Source organism: Pagrus pagrus (assembly GCF_965226575.1).
Source record: "Pagrus pagrus genome assembly, chromosome: 8".
Lineage (NCBI taxonomy): Eukaryota > Metazoa > Chordata > Actinopteri > Spariformes > Sparidae > Pagrus > Pagrus pagrus.
The window spans coordinates 22007817-22014688 of record NC_140192.1 but is presented as its reverse complement, the minus strand read 5'-3'; positions in this window follow the sequence as shown (position 1 = coordinate 22014688).

The following is a 6872-nucleotide window of genomic DNA, read 5'->3' as shown; positions in this document are numbered from 1 at the left end:
GAGACTTCAGAAATATAGTCCAAAGTGTATTGGAGCACACAGATTTAGGCAACAAACTCTCCTGACACTAGATTGCCCTACTCTGAGAGCACCAGACAGGCTGTCACCTCCTTGAGAAGCAGTTGAAGTGTGTTAAACTTCTTCCTACAAGGTTAATAGTTAGAAAGCTTAATCCCCCTCCACCCTGAGGTCCGCCACAGTTCAAACTGTTGACTGTACCTCGTTCTCACTCCACTTCTATGTGATGAGGCAAAGCAAAGGGGGAGTCAGACAGGACGCCAGACACAAATGAATGGCAACTGGCTGAATCACCGCTGCCTGTGGAGGGGAAGCAGATTCACCTTTTTTTTTCTTTTTGGGGGGGGGTTGGGGGCACTCACAGGGAACAATGTGGGGAATGCTCTGGAAACAGTGGTGAGACAGCCCCCAAGGCATCAGTGTGTGTGCTTTAACAGGGGGCCTTATTAGGATGAGGGGTGAAACCAGCTGTTATTTCCAGACTGGGAGCCCAGTCTAATTGAAAGGTGTCCATCCATACCCTGAGACAAGGACAGGAACAAGGGGGCCAGGAGAGCCAGGGGGGCCAGAGGGGCCGAGATGCAAACCTCAGTGGCCAACACTGTCACCTTCACCACTGAGTGAAGTCTGGCCAGTTTCACAGGAAGAAGTACGGAAGTGGCTTATCGCAGTCTGCTACTCTACAGACAAAGTGAAGCCTTAATGCTGTGAGGTACCACTGACACTCAGTCAGTTGCAGATAATCTGTAGGGTACAGACATCAGCTAGATGTGACCATGTCAAATGACTTTGTGTGGGACGGAGGAGGAGAAAGAAGGAGGTGTAGGGAGAAGAAGCATTTAAAAACGTACCTGTTGCAGTAGCAGCTTCACAGAGGCAACATAACCACAGGATATGCTTTATATTTAGTAACATCTGTTGGAAAAATTAAAAGTTGCATTAGGAAATCATACAAGTCATACAAGTCAGATAGGGTGAACTTCTATTCCTCATCTACATTGTAAATATCTATAGACATTATTATCTATAGACACAGCCTGCAATCATTTTAACACTTGCACACTCAACTGGGATCATATTATCTAAAATGTTACAAATATCAATCAACTTTAATTAAGCAGTTTTATCTAGATTGATATGGATGGCTTACAGAAGCCCCTGAACACATTCATCACATCTCTCTCACATATCATACTACCTTGCAGAATACATTTGTCAGCCCCTTTATATAAGAAAAAAGTGTGATGTTGACAATTTATGACATGTTTTCAGTCAAGTTATGGGTGACAGGGCTGAGAGTTTAAGCTTCCTGAGTTCCTCGAAATGCAAAGTTTTTGGAGACAGAAGCAGAGAGCCCACCGCCCTCATTTCCACCCACTGTGTAAACAGGAGTGGTGGGTGGCTGTGGGAGTTGACTTACTCACTTATTAATGGCAATTGGCAATGACAAAAGATCATCTAAAATATTTCAGAGTGGGTATGACTGACTTAATGCCAGCACTCCCACAATCTATCCCAGTCACAGGACCCACCCTAATAGACTCAACTAAATGAGCCTTTGGGGAGACAATGAGAGAGAAAAAAAGTCCAGGACTAATAATGTTACTGCCCCACTGCATATTTGTTTTAAAAATTATTAAAAACATATAGATTTGCTCTGTGGTGTGCGTAAACTGCAGGCACCGGCAGATGGATTTCTAGGAAATCGAAGAAAAAAAGTCATTTCAAGGAACATCAGCACTAAAGATTTACACAGGCGTTTAATTGGAAGCAGATTTTTTGGACCCAGCGGTCCTTTGAGTTCAGCTCGAAGATGCTGCCCGATAGACTAAACAAAACATCTGCTACTGAGAGCTGAAACAATATATGGTCTGACATTGTCATACAGCGAGGAGTTGATTTAAACTGACTTTCGGTTTTGGTGCAGTTTGGTACACTTTCTTTCTTCACAGAAACACCTGTTGCTTGTGGATGCTCAGCGGAAATCATGACAGGATAAAATGGTATTTATTATGATCATTTCAAATTCTAAAGTGTGATTTGAGAAAAAGAAAGTGTATCCGCGGCGCTCCTTTTGTAAATTCACTTGGCTCACTCCGCAGCGGGACACACCAGTGTAGGTTATCTGAGGACAACGCGGCATCACTGGGCGCGCACTGTTAACTCACTACCAGACTGGAAAGTTCACTTAAATGTACTGGTTTGTGTTATTTGATAAAACATAATAATAATGTATGTGTTGAGCAGTAAGACAACATGCGTTAAAAGACAATTCTTTGGCTGAGAACAGTACTCACATCTAACAATTAAGTTCAAACACACAACAGAAAAACACTTACCTTTAAAGTTGTTTTATTCCATAAAATGCACAAATATCGATAAATGTCCTTAAATCCAGTTAGTCCCAGTGCGCAACATGCGTGCGTAAAAAGTGCCCAATATGTCCTATCCAAATCGGCGCAACAGCACTTATCTCCCCTCTGCGCCTTTCTCTTGTCCTTGATGCTCCAGAGTTGCAGGGTCCCACTCCGGGATGTTCCTAGTTCCGAACGCAGCGACAGAAACCGTGAAGTGCTTGCAAGCAACAACTTCAATTTTGCCTAACGCACGCTGTTATTTCGTCAGTGTTTGAGAGGAGGGGCAGAGTGCCCATCCGAAAAGTGAATGAGACACCTTGGGGAGGAGGGGAGGAAAAAAAAAAAAAAAACTGAATTTGGCTCTGTGCCTGAGAGGTATAATCTCATCCAATCACTGTGTTCCGAAATCACGCGGATCCTTTGTCATTTTAGACAGAGTGCGACTTCACTTCAGGTTGCCAAATCTGATTTAACAGTTAGAAATTAATCAAATGAGATACAAATTATACCAAATTCATATTTTCACTTTAGGTGTGTCATGTTTATAAAGACTACAGTGTAAGTTATCAATCAACTACCTCTGATTAATTAAGCTGATGCCTGAGAGCGCACGGGCCATATCCAAGGGTGCGCAATGGAAACAGGGTGGTGCAGACATGTCTCTGGTTGAAATTGAGTCACAACCTGTTTGTTCCAACAACATATTTCTGTCAATATCGTGAGGGAGTTGTCTGGTCCACCACACTGACGCTCTTCAGACAGTTTTTAGGGTCACGGGTCTCACACCTATTTGATTTCGAGATGAAATGCCATTACTAAACTCCGCCTTGAGAAGTTTTTATCAGACTGTGCTTCTGTGTCTACGTTATGAAGTTTGTGTTAGAAATTAAAGTTTTCCCTTAAGAAAATGATTATCTCAAATGGAAACAGATTAGGTCTCAACAACATGACTCTCTGGTTGAGGCAGGAGGGGAGATAGACGGTGATAATGGTAACCTCTGTGCTTGGCTTTTCCACACGGGGGTGAGGCTAGACCACAGTTTATCAACTCTTGACTAATAATCACTAGGATTGGCTACTGTTAGATAGGTAGGAGGGCTTAGCTGAGTGAGCTGAGTGTGTGTGTGTGTGTGTGTGTGTGTGCAGTGGGGACAATCTTCAGTCTGGCAGTGATTATAACTCTTAGCAGTGTGGATGTATCTACTGGTTTGTCTTAACAGAACAGCAAATAATTTGAATATGTTTAGTATAGAGTATTAAGCCGAGCAAAAAGTCTACATTCACTTGTGTGACATATCGGAGACAACATACAAAAATCCAGTTTGTTCTCCATCTGTTGTAGAACCAGACTGGTGGTAGTTCCAAACCAAACCCTTGTTCATATGCTAAATGTTTTAAATTTGGACAATATGCAGTCTGAAGGACCTGTTTCACCGCCGTTCGTTAGTATCCTGAGATAGTAACTTGTTCCTGGATGAATCAAACTGTAATGGGTCTAATGAAAATGCATTTGGTAAGTCAATAGATCAACAATAGAGATTGTGCAACGACACTACATAGCATAAGGCAATTGCCACGTATCATTAATTACTTTTTATCAATTTAAAAATGTTAAACTTTATATCTCAGCGGGATAGAAGAGTATTTTTTCCTCATATATACTTGACATAGGAGCCAGAATGACTTCAGCAGAGGGTTTCACAATGGTGTCATGTTTATAGTGTTTCTTAATGATAGCCTCAGCAGACATATAGGCTTCTGCATGGGAATCAGAACTGACAGGTAGGTCTGGTTGATGACTTTAGCGGGGCGGACTAATTGTTCAAAATCATGGTGTTGCCTTCTGAAGACACTCACCCCAGCTGAGAGTGGGAGCAGAGGTGATAAGGCTCTGACAGAGAATATTACCCTTGAAGCCCAGGGGGCCCTAGTAAAAAGTTGTAGGTGCCTTTTCCATACCTGCGTGCATTGTAATTATATCAGGGCTCAGCACCAGTTAGCCACAGTACACCTTTCCTCTGCAAGGCTGGACTGGTCTGGACAGCCCGACTCTGAGAAAGAGAAGAGGGGATGGAAGCACCAGGTGAGATGGAAAGGGAACGCTGGAGTGTATCTCCTATCTCACATGTCCGACCTGCCACTTACTGTGGCATTAAGTCTCTATTAGACAATTCAAATAGACAAAGTTTGAAAATGACACATCTTCAACATTAGAGAGTTGAGACATGTTCGAACTGAGTAGGTAGAGGAAACAAATATGCATGTACTGCAATCAATAATAGACTGACCAAGACAAATTGCATTCTGATGTCAAAGCTCCAGGAAACGGGCTTCCTTACTTGACAAAGAGCTCAAACTGACCTGATTCGGGGTGGAATTTGCCACATGACCCCAGCATGGTTAAAAGTAGGCTACTTCATTTTCGAGTTTCGGGAATCATTTAATCATTTTACTGCTTTACCTTCTTAACTGAGTCATCGTTAAGTTAAAAGTCACAAGTCACTTACTGCTGTGTAAAACGTCTCTACTGTATCTGTAACCAAAGAACTCCTGTTGGCTTTCAGCGCCCATAAATCAGTGAGTCAAAGAGCCAATCAAAGAGTGTTTGATCCTGGTGATCCGCTGTGCGGGCCCCAAGATGACCCACATATCACATGACCTGTAAAGGTGGTCTACCTCCGGCCCCATGCCACCTCAGACAGCATAAAAGGGGCGTTAAATTTCTCCCACCCCAAGGGATCTGTCCAGCTGAAACTCACAATATTAAAGGTTGAAGCCATTTTGATTTGAATGCGTTTGATCGATCACATACAGATCAATATGGGGTTTTTTTTCTGTAAAAGGAGATCAACCAGAATCTAACAAGTAAACATGGAATAATGAAAAGCTGGAATCACCTCAAAGTCACCTGATATGTTTGACAAGATGTTTGTTCCTGCATAAACAAACCAAACACAAACATCCAACAAGTGGTACACATCAAGATGAGAAAATTACTCTTCTGGGCATTGCTAGAAGATAAATAAATTAATAAGTAACAGTGTGACAAGCTGTTCAATTTAAGTGTCAAACAAAAGCCAAACCTGTGACACACAGAAAAAAAACAGCTTGCTGTGATTTCCCAAGATACAAAAAAACAAGCGTGTGATGTGTGCGTTGCGTGAGTGAACACCCTATTTAGAGCAGAAAATGTGGGAAAATGAAGTTGCCTCATGGACAGACGTGAACCATGATCCTTTGGAGCCAAGTGTGGAGGCCCAGACCACCGAGGATGATCCCTTCAGCTTTAGTGGGAGGCCAAGAGAGGCAAACGACAGCACAGTAACTGATGTTAATCATGTTTTCTCAGACCAAAATCAGGTCAATGTATGTTTTGCTTGTTTTATTAAAAACCATATTGAGTGATGTTGTTAAAGAAAAAGTTCTTTGAGGGAAACTTCATAAAAAAGTACTTGACTAGGTTAGAGTCTGACTAGTGATTCTTTTAAGGCTGACAATGATATCGGTATTGAAAAAAAAAAGACAGAAAGATACAATGCATCATCCAGTTTCCACTGCCAGCTGTTAAAATGCAGTTATTGTACAATTAGATTGCAGTTAATGATACACACTACTAAAAAAAACATGACATTAGCACTAAGATGACTGTATATTCATATTTTGTATAAAAGTAAACCGATAATCAAAAGTAAACACAAATAAAACAAACGAAACGAAAATGAAATGAAAGAGAATTCAGAAAAACAGGTCAAATAATGTAAAATTGCACACTATAAAAGTTTTACTTCAATTTGTACTAATTGCTTCACGGTGCGACTAAACATTTTCATTGGTCTGAGATTAAGAGGTTTATTTTTCAAACACTTTAGATTGTGATTAGTCGATTGATTGATTGATTGATTGATTGATTGATTGATTGATTGAATGAATGATTTAAATGAAGAAGAACATGTATTTCCACCTTTTTTTCCCTGTTTACAATTATTTACACAATGTGTTAAGAAATTACGTTAAAATGTACCCGGGCAACCAGTACGAAAAATTAGTCCGGTGCCCAGGGAATTTAATTAATTAACTGATACATCAGCCAGGTTCTAATTAGGCTACAACTGTCCCCTTGGCTTCTGAAATGTCCATCAATTTTTGCCGTATTTATTTTTCATATGCTAAAGGAAAACACAGACACATCTGCAGAAAACAGCGAGGACCTAACCTTGCTATCCATGTCAACTTTGTTTAGCTATAACATTTTAGACACGAAAACTTATAATTTCTGTTTTAATAATAGAAACACAAGCAGACAGCAGCAGCAGAGTGCCACTCTTCTTCCCAGCCAACCACACCCACCCGTTTCTACGACTTCCGAACAACATAAAAATAATTGGAAGGAAAAGGAAAGACGAGAAAAAACAGAAAAAGCTCCACACTGCCATTGTGAGGACGACCGCACAAGTGGCACAACTGTCTGCGGTCCTCGGTACCAGGTGTCAATCAGGT